The sequence below is a fragment of the Hydra vulgaris genome, chromosome 04 (assembly GCF_038396675.1).
Source record: "Hydra vulgaris chromosome 04, alternate assembly HydraT2T_AEP".
NCBI lineage: Eukaryota > Metazoa > Cnidaria > Hydrozoa > Anthoathecata > Hydridae > Hydra > Hydra vulgaris.
Window position 1 is genome coordinate 43,482,749 of NC_088923.1, and position 22,395 is coordinate 43,505,143.

Sequence of the window (22,395 nt, forward strand, 5' to 3'; positions counted from 1 at the left end):
ATTATAAAATACTTTCATAATAGGAAAAAGCATCAAATTTTGGAGAGTTGGCTAATGAAATAAAATAGTAAAATGTAAATAATTCATTAACTACTTTATTTTTAGCACATATTTTGGCTCAGGCCCTCCTTCATAATATGTAGAACATGTCCTAAAAATTTGAAGCAAAAAACTTAAGTCATTCAAAAGTGATGACATTTCAAAAATTAAAAATTGCACAATAAAGTGAATTCAGAAAAACAACAATAAACATTTCATAACTAAAAAAAATATCAAAAACTTCCAGATAAGTATTGTTCAAAAGTTTCCAGTTGTTGTTCTTCCACTTGCCAACCCTTATTAATGACTTTTAAATGTATTCTTCTACTTTTTTTTTTAAAAGAGTCTTTTTTATTCATACTGGTAACGCGTTTTTGATCCCTACAAAATGAGGACACTGTGGATTTTACACCATTTTTAAGGTTGAGGTGACTCACTACTCTCTGAAAACCAGCAGTTTCCTTATTAAAATAAAATACAGCTGAGTTCACTCCCAACTCAAATAAAGCTTTGTGAATAAAAATGCTTTTGGGCATCTAGACCATATAATACTATTAAGGCCTTCATTAGAATTCTTTGTTTGACCATAAGTGCATTTTTTCAAAAGGTTGTCATCACTCAATTCTTTAAACTCTTTCTTAATGATATGATATATCCATACTGGCAAATTAACTTTAGGTATGTAAATGCTGTGACCTGAAGAGTTTTCTTTCTTGCTGACACTAACTGAAACACGCTCAACATTTTCGTCTTCTTTTAGGGTAGGTGTTTTGGTCCACTGGTTGCCATGAAATGCTCTTTTTCTTTTTAAACTTATTTTTTTGTTGCTTCCCATTATATATAATATTCTAATATTTTAAAGTATATAATATAAAACTGATAAGTTATACTAAATAATAAAAAAGCTTTTTAATTACAACAATAAATTATTAGAAGATAGTATCTAATGAATCATACAAAAATAACAACTTCCCTACAGTTATATTCTAAACTTTTGTCAAACCGTGCTGGCCTTCTAAACTAATGCGTAACTAACTAAATTTGATAAAAAAACTTAAGTCAAGGCAAAGAGAGAGGGCAATTATAAACATAAGTTTGTGTTGTTAGGGGCCGTTGCTATGGAAAGTTGTCTGGTAAGGTCTAAATAAAGTGAAATATATCTAAAAATACTCAGGATATACCAAAACAGATTCCAGAAACGTTTACAGCTATGTTGAATTACCATAAAACAAAAGTAATCTCAAAAACCAACTTTTGGTAAAAATTTAGTTTTTTTTAGTGGTGAACCACCTTAAAAAGATTTTGAAACTTTTTTTGTAGTAAAAAAGATTTTATAACATAACAGAAAATCTGATTTCCGCATTTCAAAATGAAGTTTTCGCTAATAGAAAATAAACTCGAACAAAACTTAATTTATTTAGTTTGAAGCACGGCACTTTAATTAATAGACCGTGACACGCAAAACTTAGGAAAAAATGTAAAGGCCGATATTTCAAAAATCAATATGATGAATAATATTTGTTTTAAAACACAACCGTTATAAAAAGCATTAAACGATATAAAAATTTATACAATTTAATAAATCTTTTTAAGTTTTTAATAATAAACTTCATTTTATTGTTTCTGTTACCAAACAGTCAAATAAAAACAAGTTTTATATCAGGTAAAAAATAAAAGTTAAAAGATGGTTCTTTGTTTCATTTTGGTGTAGCAAGTTTGCATTAGTTTTTGATAAAAATATTGGACAGTATATAACCATGATGACTTCCATATCTAAAGAGTAATGCTCTTGCAAAAAGTTTTATTAAATGATTCCAACAAACTGTTTTCTCAACACCATTTTCATTAAAAATTAGTTGTCCTTTTTTTTCTGTGAGCCAATTGTTTTGGATGTTTTTAATTAAGTGGAGTCAAACAACAAAAAAGTTCCATTGGTGGTTAATTAAGGTTTTTCAGGAAATGTGTAAAAATTAAAAAAAAAAAAACTTGATTAGTTCGATTTCCATCGCATATAATTCACTTTGCTTCGCTCTTAGACACTTTAACTGCTTCTACAATCAAATGAATTCGATCATATAAAGATTGAGAACTTAATTTGCTAACAAGTAACATTTTCACAAGAAATTTTGGTCCACCAAACATACAATATATCATAACACCTAAAACAGTTTTTGCAAGAGAATCTGGGTTATATAATGCTTTTCCAAAAAGAGCACCTCCATGATACAATGACTTTTCTTTAGTATACACCTCATTGTGGAAAATAATACAAGTTTTTTGATCATCACTTAAATTATCAAAAACTTCTTATAAAAAAAAATTATCATCAGATCTCGATACTTTCGAATTGTGTGTTAATATTCGAATAGTTTAAAAGGTAGTTTAAAATCATCACACAATTTTTTATAAAGTATACAAGAAGTGGCAAAATACTCAAATGCTCTGATGATTACACTAAGACTATACTTATTTGTGTTCACAAAATTAATTTGCTAATTCATAAGTATTTCTTTACTGTTTGGTGTTAAAAGGTTCAAATATCGCGAAATTTCTTCAAATTTAGACCATTACAACATTAGACACAGTATGTACTTTTCTTTTCACACCATTGAAATATGATTCAAACTTTAAATGGCTATCAAATTTAATTAGAAATTTTGGTGTTGCGTAATTAAAAAAGCCTGTGGATTATACACAAAGTTTACTATCTGAAATGAAGGCTTTAATTTCTTCAGAAAAATTTTTTTATTAAATCTTATTTATTTATATTGTGCTAAAAATAAATCAATTTCGTCAAAAGAATTTCGGCTAGAGGATAATGCACGTTTAGTTGATCTTAAAAAGGGTATAGATGTTGGTATTTAACTCAGATGAACATTGGGCCAAATTGATGGTTAATTTTTTTGTCTTTCTTTTTCTTTTACTTTAATTTTTTTTAAATTTTTGGGCTTGTGTAGTTCACAGACTAAAGTGTTGCTTGACACCTTTAAATTTATTATTAAAATACATTAGGAATGTATTTCATCCAACTTATTTTCTCTTCTCCGTCTTTGGAAATCTATAAATTGATATTTTAGATTCGTTTGACTTTTTTTTCTGTGATAAGTAATTTGTAGAACAGCCATAAACACAACATTTTTTCACCATTATTTTAACAGACTAAATAAAGTAAATATATAAAAGAATCAAACAAGCGGAAGACTAAAAAAGCTTTTTTAGTCTTCCGCGTTCATTTTATTGAAGTCAATATCCCCCATATTTTTTTCTAAATTTTGCGTGTCACGGCCAGTTACTCAAAGAGCGCCATGGTTTGAAGTAATGGTTATTCTTAACTTTTTATAACATCTCAAAGTTCTAAATAATATTTTCATTAGGTTTCATGATGTCATGTTATAACCATCATACAGGTTCATTACAGAATATAATAGAAACAATATCAACTTAAACATTTTTTGTGAAAATAGTAATTGATCAATAATAGAGAAAATTTGGAGAGGCAAAATGGGTCCAGTCGATAAGAAATTGGCAGAGCAAGAAGAAGTATCAAGAAAAAAGAGAAAAAGAAATGAACCAAAATAGGGACCGAGAGGATGGCAAGAAAATCTCGAGAAAAAACAGTTGTTCTTTCATCATCATCTGAAGGTGAAGATAAACCTAAAGAAGATAGCATAACTCAAGAAGATGCCTCGCCTGGTACTGAAGATGACCCTGAACCATCAACTTCAGGTACACCGGCTCCAAAGTCTAAGACGTGGCAGGAAAAATATACTGAATGAGAAGTTAGCGGCTAATTTAGATGTGGCTAAATTGAGTGATCGTAGGGCGATACTTGTGTTAACACCAGCATTACAACTTCTTGGTCATGATCCAACAGAATACAATGTTAATCCAGCTTCCATTCAAAAGGAACGAATAAAACACCACAAGAAGATAGCAGAAGGTTTAAGGAAGGAATTCAAACCAGAAGTTCTTTTATGTATTCATTGGGATGGAAAATTACTCGCTGACATCACCAGTAAAGAAACTGTTGACCGACTTCCAATGCTAGTATCTGGAGTAGGAGTGCAGCAGCTTTTTAGTGTCCCAAAACTACCATCAGGAATAGGTGAAAATGCGGCATCTGCAGTGCATGACGTGTCAGTGGCATGGGGAATTAACAATAAAGTAAAGTGCATGTGCTTTGATACTACTGCAGCCAATACTGGGCCGAGAAATGGGGCTTGCATTCTTCTAGATTAGAAGTTTGGGAAAGATATATTGAGGTTGGCATGTCGTCACCACATTCTGGAAATTATTTTGAAAGCAGTAGTTTTGCTGTGTCTCGGCCCTTCAAGTGGACCTGTCATACCACTCTTTAAAAGAGTGGTATGTCAGGTCAAACTTTAAAAGTTGGGTCTCATTTGATTCTAAAAAATATCACACAGCACAGTCTGATAAAAAAGCTTCAAATGCTCTTACTGATTTCACTGATAAAAGAATCGTCTTTTGCAAAGATCAACTACAAATCTTTCAATCTCGTGACGACTACCAAGAACTTTTGGAGTTGTTTATTGTTTTTTTGGGAGGAGTACCTTTGAGGGGCATTTCATTTAGAGCTCCTGCCGGTCTACACCGTGCTTGCTGGATGGCGAAAGCTATTTATGCGTTGAAGATTTGGATGTTTAGAGACCAATTCAGGTTGACATGATGATATGAAGAGGAGAAGGGAATAAAGGATATTTGCCTTTTCATGGTTCAACTGTACATTACAGCCTGGTACAGATCTGCTGAAGCAACCTCAGCTCCAAGACTTGATCTGCAGCTCTTGAAAGACTTGGATGCCTACAAGACCCAGCATTCTGAGATCTCGAAAATTGCTGTGAAGAAGTTACAAGGGCATCTCTGATACCTATCAGAGGAATATGTTGCTTTAGCTTTTTTTGATGATGAGGTTCGCCCTGGGACAAAGGTCAAGATGGTTCAAGCATTGAACAATATTTCAGATCAGATACCTAAGAAATGGGCTACTGTGGACTGCTCAGTTATCCAAGAAAAGAAACTGGAGGACTTAGTCACGTTTAATACACGAAGATTTTTCAGCATCACAGGACTTCCATCAATGTGGCATAAAATTCTGAATTTAGAAAAAAAATTATTTTTTTAGTTTTTAATTATATAAATTAATTTTTCGTATTTTTTCAAACATTATTGTGTCCGAATATGGTAAGTGTACGATAAATTGTTACGAGCCTACTAATCGTTTAAAATGTTACGAGTCTACTAAATTGTTACTAGTCTACTACTTTCAAAATGCTCCCCTGTAAAATCACATTTGCGGCACTTAACACTTGCATAATGCCGTCGATATTATATATATATATTTTTGTTATTATATGTTATATATATTATGTTTTTTTATATATAAGTTATATATATGTACAGTAAATTTGTTGGGTAAGTCCAAAAAAAATTTAAAAAAACAAGCATGCCCCCCCCCCGACTATTTTAACTTTCTTTTCGGCGGATTGAGCGCATTTTAGAAAAATTATGTTGAAATGTTATGATTATTAGATAAAATAAAAAAAATTTTTTATATAAAAATACTAGCTGTCGCATTGTTGATGAGACAAGAGCGAAAAAACTGAATTCAAATACTTTATTCAAGTAACTGTTTAATGCCAAATAATATTTTTACAAAGATGTGTGGCTATGAAAATAGTCGTTTAACAAAAGCTAGCAAAAATATTTTTTTATATATTTTTATTATATTAGAATTTTAAAATTTGGAAAAAATTATTAATGAATTTGCTATAAATAATTATTTAAAGCCAATTCATAATTAATTTTTTCCAAATCTATAGATAACTCCGTGTTCATGAAATATTCATCAAAGCTAAACCATTTAGACAGTCCTCTACCATGGTAGGTGTCTTATAATCTTTTAGAGGTCGAAGTGAAGAAAAGGCTCACATTTACAAGAAATTATGAGTAAGGTAGCAAATTTTATTGTTTTCAAATTCAGGAAAATTTATTGCTTTTAATGTTTTGGTTATATTAGATGGTAGCTCATTTTTAAAATTTAACCAGTACGCTTCCCACAGATCGAACTCACCTAATAAAACAATCGGTAAGTCTGTTATTTAAAAGTCATTAAATGCTACGACATTATTTCCAATTTTTTTTTTTTTAGGTGCAAGTATATAAAGGAATTTATAAATTGCTCTAGAAACACGGACAGTTTTTAAATTTGTTTTTCAGGTGTCTTTGCTAAACTTTACTGTTTTTATCAATGGACAGGAAAGCGAGAAAATCTAATTGCTAATTATTTGTGAAAAAAAAAATTTTTAAACAAGTTTTTCATTTAAAAAAAATGAAACGATGCTGCAAAACTTTGTGGGGTAGTGCATTGTTAATTCACTAAACTTTCTTAACGAAATTTTTTGGAGCTTATTTAAAACTTTTGTTTAAGTTTTTAAATACATTTTTTAAACAGAGCAATCGTTATGTTCATTATCTCTAGTAATTCGTATTAACATTGGAAATTGGGTAATATAAATAAAAGCAATATAAGTTAAATTATAAGGAAATTGGGCAATATAAAAGTTTCTTTGCCCAATTTCCTTAAAATTTAATTTATTCCGTCATTAACAAAATTTATTAATCAAATAATATTTTTTACAAATAAATAACAATCTATTTTATTATTTTCCTAATATATAAGTATTGAGAAAAAACGTCAAATATAGCAAGAACTTTTTTAAAAGCGAAAAGTCGTAAAATTTTCTTTTCTATTAGTTATACAAACTCTGTGATTGTCAAGTATTATATAACTAGGTTGACAGGCAGTTTATGCTTACACAATTTATTGTAAAACCTTAATGTTAAAAAAAAAACAAAAAAAAAACGAATAACCGAATAAACGTAATAAACAAATAAATGCAAGAAAAAAAAAAAAAAAAAAATTCTTATGGTTCTACATGGCCTACTATATTCACGGCCGTATATCTTACATTTTTGAGGGGGAAATTAAGAGGCCGGTTTTGAAAGTTTTATACACAAAGTACGCTTAAATATTATATTTAAAAATATTTTTCTTCACTTATCTTCATTTACCAACTTTTAAAGAACTTATATTAAAAATGGTCAACAAATGTGCTGCACCAAAATGTACATCGGGATACTTAAGCAACAAACACAAACAAATTGCATCTTTTCATTTTCCAACAGACCAAAACTTAAATCAACTTTGGATAAAATTTGTTAATCGTTCAGATTGGACTCCAACAAAACATTCTGTTTTATGTGAACTTCATTTTGAAGATAAATATATAATTAGAGGTGATAAATCCACCCTGAATTGGCTTTTAAAACCTGTTCCTTCTAAGTATCCTTGTGAACTTTTGCAAAAAAAATCATCTTTACCAGTTTTAAAAACTTCTCGAAGTCCTCCTAAATTGAGAATATTCCAAAAAGATCAGTTAGAAATGTTCAAAAAAAATGATACCATTACAAATGTACATAATTTGAATGAGGCAGTAGCACCACCAGGGTTTCAATTTAAACGATTTGAAAAAGGTGTTGTATTTTATAATATAGTATTTAATGAACAGACATATTTTCCAACTATATTAGAATCAATAACAGTTGATGTAGACCTAAATGTACGTTTGCAATACAAAGGAACGCCACTTCCATTACCGAGTTGGTTTGTTAAAGGACATAATGCAAAACTTAATAAAATTAGTATGCTAGAAAATTTTCCTTCGTATATGAGAAACTACACATTAGAAAATCATGACACTATTTTAGATGAAATTAAAGATAGAGAGCTTTATCAGCCACAAGGCAGGCCACCATACTCAGCAGAGATGATTCGATATGCATTACTTTTACGATATACATCTTTTCAGGCATACAAACTACTACTTAAAAAGCTCCCTTTACCATCAATATCATTATTAAATAAAGTTCAACAAGGAGGTATCGATTCTATAAAGGCTTTAAAACTTCTACGTGAAAAAGGAAAAATTTCTCCTGATTGTATTATGATGATAGATGAAATGTATTTACAAAAAGCAGCACAATATCAAGGAGGAGAGTATGTTGGTGCTGACAAAGAAGGTAACTTGTACAAAGGAATTGTCGCATTCATGATAATAGGACTAAAAGAATCTATTCCTTTTATTGTTCAAGCAATTCCAGAAATCACATTCTCTGGAAATTGGCTATCACGAAAAATTGCTGACAACCTTAAAAATCTAATAGATGCAGGGTTCACTGTGCGTGGTATAGTTACAGACAATCATTCCACTAACGTTAATGCATTCTCATCATTAGTTGCAATGTTCAAGTCTGAATCAAAATATTTTATTATTCACCCACAGAATCATGGAAAGAAGACATATTTGTTTTATGATAGTGTGCATTTAGTCAAAAACCTTAGAAATAATTTATTAAATGGTAAAAAATTTGTTTTTCCAGACTTTAAATACCATAATGCATATATCAATATTGATTGTCCATCAGGGTATATTAGTTGGGATGATTTATTTAAGATTTACCATAATGATAATGATCTGAAAGGTAAAATTAGAAAAGCTCCAAAGCTCACATATGAGGCATTACATCCTGGAAATAATAAACAAAGTGCTCCACTTGCATTAGCAATTATACATGAAACTACAATTGCAGCTTCAAAAAGCTATTATCCAAATAGAAAAGATGTTTCAAATTTTTTAACTATTTTTAACACTTGGTGGACAATTGCTAATTCTAAACAAAGGTTTTCACCAAATATTATTGGCAATGCTATTGTATTAGGAGACAATAAAATGATATTTTACCAAGCTCTGGCTGATTGGATCAATCAGTGGTCTCTTTCACCTGCATTCACCCTCACAACTCAAACTGCTTCAGCATTTATAAATACCTTACGTGCTCAAGCACTGCTTGTTGAGGAGCTCTTGAATGATGGATATGATTATGTGATGACAGCTCGTTTACAAAGTGATCCAATTGAGAGACGTTTCTCACAATACAGGCAAATGAGTGGGGGAAGATTTCTTGTAAGTTTAAGAGAAGTTTTAAATTCAGAAAGAATTTTGTCATGTCGTTCTTTAATTAAGGAGCATATAAACTTCTGGGAAGAAAATCTATTACCAGATATTCATCCTTCCTTGACAATACTTGATGAACTGTTTGAAAATCGAATAGAAGAAATTATGGAAAGTTCCCTTGATTATAATAGTCAAGAAGTGGCAATAACTATAGCAGGCTATGTTGCAAAAAAATTGTCAAAAAGGTCTAAATGCGAAAACTGCAAAGCATGTTTGAAAGCTGGAGACATTGATCTTGAAAATAATTCTTATCTATCTCTATTGTCACGTGGTGGACTATTTGTTCCATCCAAACAGCTTGCAGAATTTGTTTGTAGTGTATTTGCTATTTTGGATTTAATTGAGAATGAAATTTTATCTCTATCAATTCCAGTCATTAAATCATCAACATATCTGTTACATAAATATGCACCAAAAAGCAAATTTGTTTGTGAAAATCATGAAAGTTGGGGAATCACGTTTTCAACAAAAATTCTTGTTAATGTATTTTTTAATAACAAACAAAAACTATCGAAAGATTTGGTTTCCAATAATAACTTAAAAACATTTAAAAAGAGGCAAAGAAAAAAGTGAAATCAAAATTGCTAATATGTCAGTTGCATTTGTTTATATAGTTTAATAAAATTTACCTTTTGTTTGATTTCTTTAAACTACTTCTTGACATTTGTTTTAAAGCGTTAAAATATACATGAATACAGATATATATTATAAATAAATATAATATACATAGTTATAAATGTATGTTGATTTGAATAATTTCTGTGACAATTCTCCAACAAATATTACACAAATGTCTTTAAATCTTTGATATCTATTTTATCTTAAAAGGTATATGTAACAAAAATAAATGCCGCTTTTACATAGAAGATCTTTAAGGTAAAAATTAATAGAGCTGCTTTTTAAAAATATAATATTCTTTGCAGCCATTTTTTCAATAAAAATCGGCCTCTTAATTTCCCCCTCACAAATGTAAGATATACGGCCGTGAATATAGTAGGCCATGGGTTCTAACGTACATAGCAAATTAATTTCTTGACTGATAAAAATCGTGAATCAAAACTTTCAATTGTTGTTATATCGTTATAAAAGATGTTTTTTTTCAACAACGACTCTAAAAAAAAGAATAAAATAGTTGTATAAAAGTTTTATAATTTTTTTTTTCAATTAATAAATTTTCTAGTTTATTTAATTAAACTTGATATTTCGTTACAATTTTGTTTCCTTATTTAAGAATTGTTTTTTTTTCTTAGTAAGTTAATCTTTTTGCCGCGAATTATTGAAACATTTTAAGTTAAAAGATGCAAACTACCGTGGTCAGTAAGTCTAAAAAAATTACTTTAAACGTGGACGAATAAGGCGAGCGACCGCACGCGCTTCCCGGGAAGGCTTGGAACTCCTGCAATTATTTTTGAAGGAAATAAGACAAGTGCTTTGTAACATTTTGAAACTTGATCATCAAACCTTGTGTTTAACTCAGTAGTCAGATGGTCTAACAAAGAAATAGTGATAACCAATTTGAAATAATGAGAAATGGATTCCGAAGGAGTATTAGCTCCATTTTTTGCAATAAATGAAATTCTTCGCTTTTGCTTGTGTTACGCGGTAACTTTTATTTAAATATATATATAAACCATAGTCTGAACTCAATGTTGTTTCCTGAATATAATATTACTACAACATATACATATAATAAAATAGTACAATATGGTCGTTCCTCGAGCGCCACTATGCAACTTTCCTCTCTCTCTCTTTAACTTAACTGACTGTCACTCTTCTCCAACTCTACTGTTTTATATATTTCTAGGATGCTAGACGCGTCCCAGTTCGTAAACAAGTTGTTTGGTAACCATCGTTTCTTGGCGTTTTTTTGAATGAATTGTTAGTTTATATCTTTTTAATGTGCACGCTTAAGTGAGTATGGTTGTTATCTTTGCAATAGTTACACGCTTGAGTGACTAAGGTCGTTACCTTCGTAACGTTACTTACGGGAAAAGGGAAAAGTCCGTCCTCGGACTCAGATTCAGGATCAACGCATAAAAGTCTTCGTGGAAAATGCTTGAACGTACGAAATTATCAAATAACAGAAAAGTTGCTAAAACCAGAAAAGTATCAAACAAGCAGCGAAAACAGCAAAATCTGTAAAATCATCGAACAAGTAAACTCAGTAAAGTATAATCAGAAAAACTTCGAATAAACAGCGAAAACTTCGAATAACTAGTCGAATCGCAAATAACAGCATAATATATAACATCATCGAATAATCAGCGAACAAGTAAATTCATGTACGATCAGCAAAACTTCGAATAAACATCGAAATCTTCAAATAAATAGTCCAATCGCAAATAACAGCATCATAAAAATTATTGCTAAACAGCACCATTTCGAAATAGCAACATAAAAACATCATCATACAAATCATTAATAAACAGCATCATTGCGAAACAGCGACATCAAAAATCATTGTAATAAAACATCGTCAAAAAAAAATCAACGTAACCACTACAGGAAACAACTGTAGTAAACTCGTGGTGGTTGGAGCGTCTCAATTCCCATCCAGGACTCTTGGTCAAAGATCCTGCCATTACCATAAAATAATATTTCTACTTTTTCGTGCCGATTTTACAAATCGGACATTTGCATCCACGTGAGGGGTGTTTGTTCTTTCTCGGGGACGTTGTCGTTGACCGATCCTGACGTAGTGGTTCTATGCGTATATTTCCCGTGGGTATTTTCCGAAAAGGTTTTAAGCAAGGGAAGGCGTAATTCAAGTTTGGTTTATTTAATATAAGGTATATTATCATTTAAAAAAAACTGCTGCCCACAAAATTGATCCACCTATTCCGCCAATAAATTTCTTGAAGAAAGAGCCCGTACTTTCTCCTACATCTTTTACGGCTCCTCCGGCAGCTTTAAATACTGATGAAGAGGCAACACCAATTAATTGTATTGATTTTTGTCTAAGTCGAAAACTCCGTGTAGTGAGTCTTTAAAGGCACCTTCGATAGCCTTGATTATCTGACTGCCCCCGCTTGCCGTGGCTTGAAGAGCGCTTCCAAGGGCGGTACAGATACCTGTTAGAACATCGCCTCCATTAGTATCACTAATAGTTTTGAGCGTTTGAATAGTATCGTGAGTACCAAATATAACCAGTAAAACTGTGTAAGGGGCAAGTCGTTGTGGTCTCTCAACCAAAAATTCTTTGCTGTACCCTCGTATGCGGCGGATAGGATTCTTGGGAGATGGCAGAACATGGTCAAGTTGAGTTTCTACAATTTTGACTCGTCCTGTGGTCGTTACTTTGTATATTGTGTTTAGCTTTGGGTCCTGTAGGTATGTGTGTTTAGGTCTTAATTCACATGGTATTCGGGGACTAGTTTGTATTAATCTTCCATCATTAACTTCTAGAAAGTAAGTTATGTTTGATCGAGGTAGTGCGATTGGAAAATGTTCAAAACATGTGTTGCTTATTTTTCGATTATAACGGATAGCGTAGCTACTGTACTTTTTGCACTTGAATATAAACAAAGCATCTCCAGCTTGTTCGACAGTCATACCTGGGGACTGGTGAACCCATTCTGCTGATGAAGTCGGGAACTGCCCAATCATGCACCCGCTAGATTCGAGCAATCTACGTTTTTAAAAAACATAACTGTTCCCACGTATTTTTTAAATTCATTCTTTGATTCATAACTGCCACCGCAATGTGAGCTTCCAGAAGAGCGACTGCTGGATCTTGATCCAATCGTTGTGAGTAATTTGCAGCTGCAGCTTTATATCGTTCAAAAATATCCTCAGGGAGTGTTGGATTTTTTAATAGCATTCCATTATCAAAAGTAAGTACTAAGCCTTGTTGCTCGGATAGCTGTACTGCTCTTCCCACTTTGAGATTTTTAATTAAAACAAAATTGCCAATACGTTCAATTGTGTAATTACCTAACTTTTCCATCACTTCTTCGTTATGTTTAGTTTGTCCCCAAACTATTATAGATTCCGCCCATTCACCTGGAATGCATTTATCCAAAAAGTAGTCACAAGAACTTTTTGACACGTATTGTTCAATAACCACATATTTTAGTGTTTATTGCTGACAGACACTCTCCGGGTGTTACTTTTATTTTCTTAGATGCTACTTCTTCTGAGTGTTGATTGAAAAAGTTGGTGTGGCATGTGAGCGTGACTTTTTCAGCGTAGCAATGGTAAAGTTGGATATTCGTGGTTTGTGGACGATAGACACACACATCGGCTATAAATGTTTTAACAGAGTCATCGAGTGAATGCATGTTGTGCAAATAGGTGTCAATTGTGGGTAACTGATAGACTCCGATTAGGTGTACTTTGGTATAATCATAAACTTTGCCAATATATATGCCTGTAATGACTGTTGGTAGAAGGACCAGACACCATAATATAATAGGTACTTTCCATAATTCGTTTATTTTGAGGGTTACTCTAGGCATGAATCTACGATTGTTTTGGGTTTTCTCCCTCTGTATGTTTTGACGTGTTGTGGTTAGAGCTGATATAGGCAAACTTTTTCCGATTTTTTTTCTATCAAGGTATTTCTGGATCATTTGGGAATCAAAAATGTTTTCTTCTGACTCCCAAGCATTTTGGTCGGAGGGATAACCTTCCCAATTTAACTAGGTAACTAGGCTGGAATAGTATAGGTTTATCTTGTTTAATATGCATATCAGATATCGGTGTCTAATTCTCTTGTTTTTAAGTTTTCTTGTTGGAATCAACATTCTTGGTTCGGTAGTTAAGTGTACTTGGGTTTAACGAAGTCTCAAAAACAGACGCCAATTTGCTAGGAATCGTATTACTTTGTGTTTGAAGGTGACATAGGGTGTCGCCTATGATTCTACTATGATTAAATTTATCGTTAATTAGTTCTCGTATCATTGGTACACTCAATTTTTCACCAATTTTAACCAGATGATTTCCACAGTCTAATCTGACCTTAAATTAGCTCATAAAGTCGTATCCTAAAATTACTGGATGGGTTAAATTTTTAGCAATTAGCATTTCATGCTCAAATACATTGCTTCCCATAGCGATTGGACATGAGATCTTTCCAAGGACCTGAAGTGGAGCTCCATTAGCCAATTTCGGCATACCACGGTGAGGTTTCATCCAAAATACTACATTTAGCACCCGTGTCCATAAGAATAAGCAATCTAGTATCTAGTGTCCATATCTAGTATCTAGTGTCCATAAGAATAAGCAATCTAAAATCAAAAACTTTACCCCAGATTTCGGGACCAGGTTTCTCATCAGGATCTGATTCGAGTGTGTTGGCGTGTTGCTGAGGAATTGGGTTATCCGAGTGCGGATTATTTCTTGGGATGTTGTTTGGCGGATAGATTCGTTTGTTGCGGGGCTGACTATTCGAAAAGGAAGTTTTCGGGGCTGGGTAACGAAAACTGTTTTGTCCTGAAAGTGGAGAAGATTGATCAAAGCAAGATCTTTGAGTACGTCCAACTCTAAGACATCTATTGCAAATAACTTGGCCATCACTTGTGTGGAGGTTACATCCAATCGGTCTAAACCTTTCATTCTTGGTGGGGTGGTTTCAATCCTTTAATAAACAAATTCAGTTTTGTTTCACTAACTATACTGAGTTGTTGGCTCAGCTTATCTAAGGTGTTAATATAGGAAGTAAGGCCGGTATCCTGCGTTAAGCTGAACAGTTCCATTTTTTGATTCCACGCAATGTTTGCGTTGTCGTAATATTGCCAGAACTGTTCTTGGAGTTGGTGGAAATCGTTTTTAATGTGAGCGGGAAGGGTTTCATAAAACACTAAAGCGCTCCCTTCTAAATATAAGGGGAACAAAATTAGTTTTCTCATGTCTGTCCATTGGTTGTGGAGTGCAATGCGACGGAAACTAGCTAACCATTCTGTGATATTTTCGGTTTCTGTTCCTTTAAATGGTTTAGGCTGTAATTCTTGAATGGGTCTTGTTACCAAGCGTTCTATGATTTGCTCTAGAGACAAATTTTTTTTTTCAGGACTATTTTTTGGGGAGTGGCTATTGTCTTGTTTGAATGGGTTGGTTTCAAATAAGTCTAATGCGTAGTTTGAGTCAGAGGAAGAATTGTTGAGAGAGTTATGAGTGTTATTGGCGGTATCGAAACAAGGATTAGGTTCAGTGAACGAGCAGATTTTTCCCGATTGTAAACGACTCATACATAAATATCAATGTTTCATTTTAATATCAATATCTAGTTCATATACTTATTGTAGGTTTCGTCTAATGTATTTAAAGTTGAACTAAACGAAAGTCAATCTTTTCTTACAGTGTTGAATCGATCGGTCCAAGCAGAGATGAAATCTACTTGAATCCGGGCAGTGCCTCCAAATGTTATGCGGTAACTTTTATTTAAATATATATAAACCATAAGTCTGAACGTTGTTGTTTCCTAAATATAATATTACTACAACATATACATATAATAAAATAGTACAATATGGTCAATCCTCAAGCACCACTATGCAACTTTCATCTCTCTCTCTCTTTAACTTAACTGACAGTCACTCTACTCCAACTCTACTGTTTTATATATTTCTAGGACGTTAGACGCGTCCCAGTTCATAAACAAGTTGTTTGGTAACCATCGTTTCTTGGCGTTTGTTGAATGAATTTTTAGTTTATATCTTCTTATTGTGCTCGCGAGTGAGTATGGTTGTTATCTTTGCAATAGTTACACGCTTGAGTGACTAAGGTTGTTACCTTCGTAACACTTTGTAAAACTTATTTTGTGTGCTATTTCCAAAGCTTGTTTATAGCACATTTGAAGGTGTTGACAAACTATATTTCTGAGCGAAGACTCAACACCTTTTAAAGCTAGAATAATTAAGCCATTACAAATATCATTACTATTTGCCTGCAACGATGGTGCAATTGAAAGAGTTATGTTAAAAACATTTCTTGTTATACACAGTGCAACAAAAAAATCAAAACCTGTTAATTACCTCAGTAGAGAAGCAGAAGCAGATGTTGTATGATTAAATGTTCTATTGGTATTTAAGGATATTTCTTCTAGACAGGAGACCACAGGAATAAAGAGCTCATAAAAAGTATCCATGCCATGGACTTTATCAATCCAACGTGTTCTATAAACAACTTTTTTTGGAAGCAAATGATACCATCTTTTCAATATGATCCTCTAGTTTTTGTTGCCTGGTTGGTGAAAGATTTAAAAGATATGATACCTCTTTTACATGAACTAGAAGGTTCCTGATGGATTGCGCATTGCATGAAGTACAAATAGCTAAATTAAGTCTATGGCTGTAACAGTGAGTAAATATAGCTTTTTCATTTAAATATAAAATAGGAGAAGACAACCCTTTAGCGTGTCCAGCAATTGCTCCAGCACCATCACAAGATTGTCCTATACAATTCTTAATATCCAAAGAAAGATCGGGAATATTATTTTTAAAATACTAAATAAACCCTCACTAATTATATCATTTGTACAATGTAAAAACTTGATAATCTCTTCCTTTATGTCTAAATTAGAATTAACAAATCTAATAACCAAAATAGTTGTTCTTTATTTAAACTGTCTGAAGCTTCGTCAGCGATGATAAAAAAAATATTTAGCCCTTGTCATTTTTTCTATTAATGTGTCAGTAACTAATTCCCCACAACACTTTATCAGCTTATTTTGTGTTGTAATTGATATATAAAAAACATTTTCTTAAACAATAAAGATGACCTTCTAGAATTTTATTGCCAACTTTGACACGACAATGAAGCAATTCAATTAAATTACCTGCAGTATGATTGAAAGAATCACTATTACCAGGATGAAATGTTGAATTGTCTTGATTTGTTTCAATAATTGGTAACAATAACTTTCAATATTCAGAAATCTGTAATTGAATCGACCAAAAAGATGATAAAAAAATAAATAAAACTTTAACAGTTTTAACATGTAATCCTTTGTTTCTGAAGAAAAGTTTATTATTGTTTTTGCCAAAGACATACTTCTTAAAGTGAGCAGAAGCATCATACCATTAGTTAATTATTTTACTTAACAGCCTTTCTACTATAGTAGGTTCTGAAGGAATATTGTATCCAAAAAGTACACAGGGTAAACAGAAAGCACCATCAAACATATTTAAATAAGACATGGGAACTTATCTATCTATGTAAGTTGAAAGCTTCATCCATTAGCCTTTTTAGGAAAATAAAGTTATTAAAATAAGCAAATAAAGAGACACCTGTACATATTATCTTCTAATAAAAAAACTATGAATATATAAAGTGACAACGGATGTAATATATTAATACGCTTTTTTTATTTTCAGTACCTTTTTTTAATATTTCTGCAATGCTTCTTTTAACTGACTTCTTTTTTAATGTGCCACCGAGTTTGTCTATAATATTAGAGGCTGTATATATGACTTTTGTAGCAAGTATTTTAAAACTTCCATCTTACATCTTTTTGATTAAGCTCTATTTTGGGTTTAATTTCTATTTCTAATAGGAGAATGACTAATTTGTATTTGAAATATTCAACAATAAATTTTTCGTTTAGATTTTGTAAATTGATGAGAATATACCGAAACTTAGGGTGTTCTAAGATATCTTTAAAATGAGTATTTTGAAATAATTTTGCAATAGAATGTGATTCTAAAGTGACTCATTTGGAATTTAAAATTTGTTTGATTAACATCGCTGAATTATCATCTATTTTTGTTATGCATTTTTCTTCAGATGAACTGATGGGAGAACTATTTCAAGATTTACTAGGTCAACGATTTTTAAAGTTTGTTTAAACTGAAAGTTTTTGTTTTTATTGGTCACTGAAATAATTATTTTTTAATTTACAGTTTTGAGATATTTTAAATTTTTATATTATACATTTTTTGTTAACAACAAGTAAAAATTAATAAACGGGGGATGGGGTCTTAATGAGCTTAGGGTGGGTGGGAAAATTTTCCAAAAATTAATAAATCCCCTCTCCCCCTTTGAATTAAGGAATTGAGAGTAATGACACCCCATGCAATGCTCATTTAAAAATTCATTGTGATGTACAGCTTATAAAAGGGAACAATATCTTCATTTTATATAAGATAATATTTATGGATTCACTATTGATAATTATAAAGTAGATCATCCTTATTTTAATTTTACTTTTAATTTAAAAAAATATATTAATTATAACTCATAAATAAAAGTTTTATTATTTTGTTTCGTGTTTAATTTTTCTTTAGTGAGTTGTATAACTGCTGAATGCATTTATATCATATTGATGAAATGTTAAAGTTTACTTTTCAAAATTAAAACAAGTAGCGTTTTGGAACAATTCCACAAGGCCTTTATCTTTATTAAAAAATTACATTGTTTATACAACTTATAAATAAAGACTGTATTTATTATATATGCTGTCTAATTCATGTACTTTTTTAAATCTTAAAACATCATAAATGGGTATTGGTATATATAGTGTATATTAAATATAAAATATTTTATGTTGAAGCAAAAACGTGTTTCCTAAATCAAATGTATTTTCTTTATCAATGTATTTTTACTGAATTAAATTGAATTCATCAGCAAACTCTTGCAAAATATGTTGAAATTAACAAAATTTCAATTTTTTACTTTTCTAAAACTTGCAATTCCTTTCAATTTAAATCTTAACAAATCATTTTTATAATAGTTGAAATGTAGTTTTGCAACAAATGTTAAAAATGGTGATATCTTTCTTCACATTTTGCACTGTCCATTTCAAAATATTTGATTTATTTTTGCAGAGATTAAATTATTTTTTTAGTTCCTCTTCTTGAGCAAAAAAAAGTCAATACTTTCTGTTCTGCTTTTGAAAATTATTGTTTTTCAATATTGGCAAAACCTTTTATTATAAAAAGCTGATATAAAAGTTGCATTTCTTCATTTGTGTCAAAATGGATGTTTAAATTCCATTTGGTTAAATATTCATTTATAATTTTTTACTATTCTTTATATTTATGATTTAAACTATGAAATTCTTCTAACATGAGATGTAATTCATCACCTGGATAAAAAACTTGAAAACTTTTTCTGATTGCAAAAAAGAAAATTTTCATTTTTAATGCTTGCGCTAGCCATGTTAGGTTGTTAATGATTTTTTTTTAAAACTTGAATTCTTTATATTATATATTGAAACAAGATTTTAACAAATTTTAAATCACTTAAATAAAAATAAAAAAACATTTTTTTAAAACAAAATAAAAAGTTGTAAAATAAACTTTTACTCTTCTTCAGTTTCATAAAAAAGTAGTGAATTGATTTTAGAGGTGATGATGTAGTGAATTGATTTTAGAGGTGTTGATGTTACTTTCATGCTTCGCTATTTATTTTCATTTTTTTATAACTATTGTATTTTACAGCAGTTTTTCAGCTATATTTTTTTTTAACTTTGATTTACATTTCTTAGACTGATATAAAGAATACATTTAATAAAAATTTCATTGTAAAACTACTTACAACTTAAAATCACAGCCTCTGGTGTTATGACTTTGGGTGGTGTATGGAACTCGTTTAAAATAAAAGCTGGTGGTGGAGTAACAGGTCTTTCTACTTGAACAATCTGCTCATAGATTCTTATTTACTCTATAAAGTAAAAACTTTTATATAATAAATATTTATACAAACTAAAATAAACTTTATAGATAAAAAATACATACCCTTATTAATTTCATCCAAATTCTACAGTACAGGCTCCCTGCACCAGTATAGATCATCAGGCTCAAGCGCTTCCTGTACTAAATAAAGAGGAAGCTTAGCTCATTTGCTATATAGTTGTTTGAATAAACAATCGAAAATTTTAAATAAATTAATCAAGACTACCTAGAATAATCTACTATAAAATTAATAATATGAAACAACTTACATAAACTGGTATTTTTTTACCAACTTGATATTTTATTCAATATAATGGTCGTGTCTTTTCAATGACCGCAGTTTTAATTACTGTTATTTCCTTCTAAATAATAAAAATATCCCAAGACATAAATCTATTTTTTTCATTCAACAAACATCAATATTATTTATTATCATCATTTATTAGGAATGTTAATAGCAATTAATGTGACATAGTTAATGCTTTTTGCAAATATTCAGGATTTGCTCACATTATTAGTATGAAATGGCAATTAATGTACATATTCAGCAATTTTTTGTTAAGTGAAAAGTTTAATCTTTTGTAATATTTAAATTATTTTTTGATATCGTTTATGTGACATTGATATCGTTTATGTGACATGTGACAAATTGCGGTAGTGGTGTCGTGGTAGAGCGCTCGCTTTATAAGGGAGAGGTTCCGAGTTTGATCCACACCACGTCCCTGGTAGTACCGCGCTCAACTTGTTTCTCCGCGCAGCGGCCTTGTTCGTCAAGGTTCGTGTTTCGGAGTTATAGAGTTGAGAGAGGGTTATAACCACAATTAAGTAGCCTCCTCGTATGTAGTGGCCTTCTCGGCCTTGGGGAGGTGAATTAAAAAAAAAAAAAAAAAAAAAAAAAAAACATTCATTCAGAAAAAATTAAGACCTAAAAAAACCTGTTTAACCACGATTGTGAACTTTTTTGTTAAAATAATGGATTGTTTAATATATAACTTTTAAATTAAAAAAATTTAAATTAAAAATGATTTTGTAAATAAAAATTAACTTTTGAAGAAATGTAAAATAGAAAAATTAAAAAATCTTACTATTTATTGTAAAGTTATGTAATGAATTACATTACATAAAACATAAGCCTATTCATCATAGATTAAAATGTGTGAAAACAATTTAAATTTTTTTTTTTTAAATTTAAATATAATAGGTAAAAAAAAAAAAAAAAAAAAATTGCGATAAAGCGAACAAAAGGTTATGTTATGAATAAGCTTGTTTTAAGAAATAAATTATAAGGAATAATAACCTAAACAAGGGTTGAATTAAGCGATCACAAATTGCAATATCTGGGAAAATAAATGGTCTTCAAAGTTTTGGCTTATGCAAAGCTGTGTACTTTGTTTTCATGGGGCTAACTAACTTGAATTTGTTTGCAAAAAAGTTAAAAAAAAAACTACAAAAAAACAATAACTTGAGACTGCAATATTAGGAACACTATAGGCACTAACTGTGTTATAAAAGTAATGACACTAAAAGTGTTATTACTTTTATAATGCACTTATAACTTACATTTATAATTGTGTTCTAACAACACTTAGTCAAGGTATTAAACATAAATGATTCAAATTAGCCATACCTTGACTAAAATGATTAAAATAAATATTACAAATTTTTTACTGAAGTAGAAATGTATCTATAAAATATAAAATGAATATTTGGAATATTAAAAATTTCTGGAGCTTTTACAAATAAGTTCTTTATAAACATTTCTAAACTGTTACTAATGTTTGGGTAAAATGTGAACTAATTTTAAAACCAACGAATAAAAAATTTTCAGATTTTAAAATTAACACGTTTTTCCAGACTAATGATAATTAGTCTTAGAGTTAAACAAATACTTTTTCAGATATCGCAATTCGAAACTGCTTAATTTAACCCTTGTTAAAAAATTTATTTAAAAATTTATTTGTTGATAATTTTCAAAATATAGTTAAAATTTTTTTTTAAAAAGCCCTTCTAAAATAAATGGCTTAAGTACAATGTGGGATTTCCACAAAACCTCTGGGGCCAGCATGCCACTGACTGCATTCCATTATCATTGAATCAGTCTCTGTTTTAATTTTTGAACCCGAAATCACAACAAAACAAAACAAAACAAAAATGCAACAAATAAAAAAATTTAACAAAATTACCATGCACTACAAAATGTTCTCGCTTCAAAAGAAAAGAGTCTATCTATGAATCAATGCGCAAATTTATTTCAGAATCTAAATCTTCAAAACAAATACCAATTACTAAAAGAATAACAAAATTAGAGTTTTAATTACAAGGCAAAAAAATTACCTGGGTGATGGGTAATTTTAAATTTACCCAGTTATTACCCAGATAATTTTATCAATTACTTTTTCTCAATAATAGCAACCAAGATGAAGGTCTGGTGATATTTTTTTACCAGTACAACCAGGTTGTACTGGTAAAAAAATATTACCAGTAGAAAGATAACCTGACCTGACAAAAATCTAAAATAATTAATTTCACACCTTCATCTTGGTTGCTATTATTGAGAAAAAGTAATTGATAAAATTATCTGGGTAATATCCGGTAAATTTAAAATTACCCATCACCCAGGTAATTTTTTTGCCGGGTAATTAAAACTC

The 22,395-nt window shown here is 30.6% G+C and overlaps 1 long non-coding RNA gene across 1 annotated transcript in view; it reads right to left on the bottom strand.

The window, feature by feature from the left end:
* The window catches only part of LOC136079822 (uncharacterized), a 38,017-nt gene that overhangs the window by 5,873 nt on the left and 9,749 nt on the right, over positions 1–22,395 (bottom strand). Inside the window, exons 2-4 of the long non-coding RNA XR_010638248.1 lie at positions 20,017–20,109; positions 19,811–19,888; positions 19,611–19,736 (exon numbers count right to left, since the gene is read on the bottom strand). This is a non-coding gene — a long non-coding RNA (uncharacterized LOC136079822). The remainder of the gene's footprint in view (positions 1–19,610; positions 19,737–19,810; positions 19,889–20,016; positions 20,110–22,395) is intronic.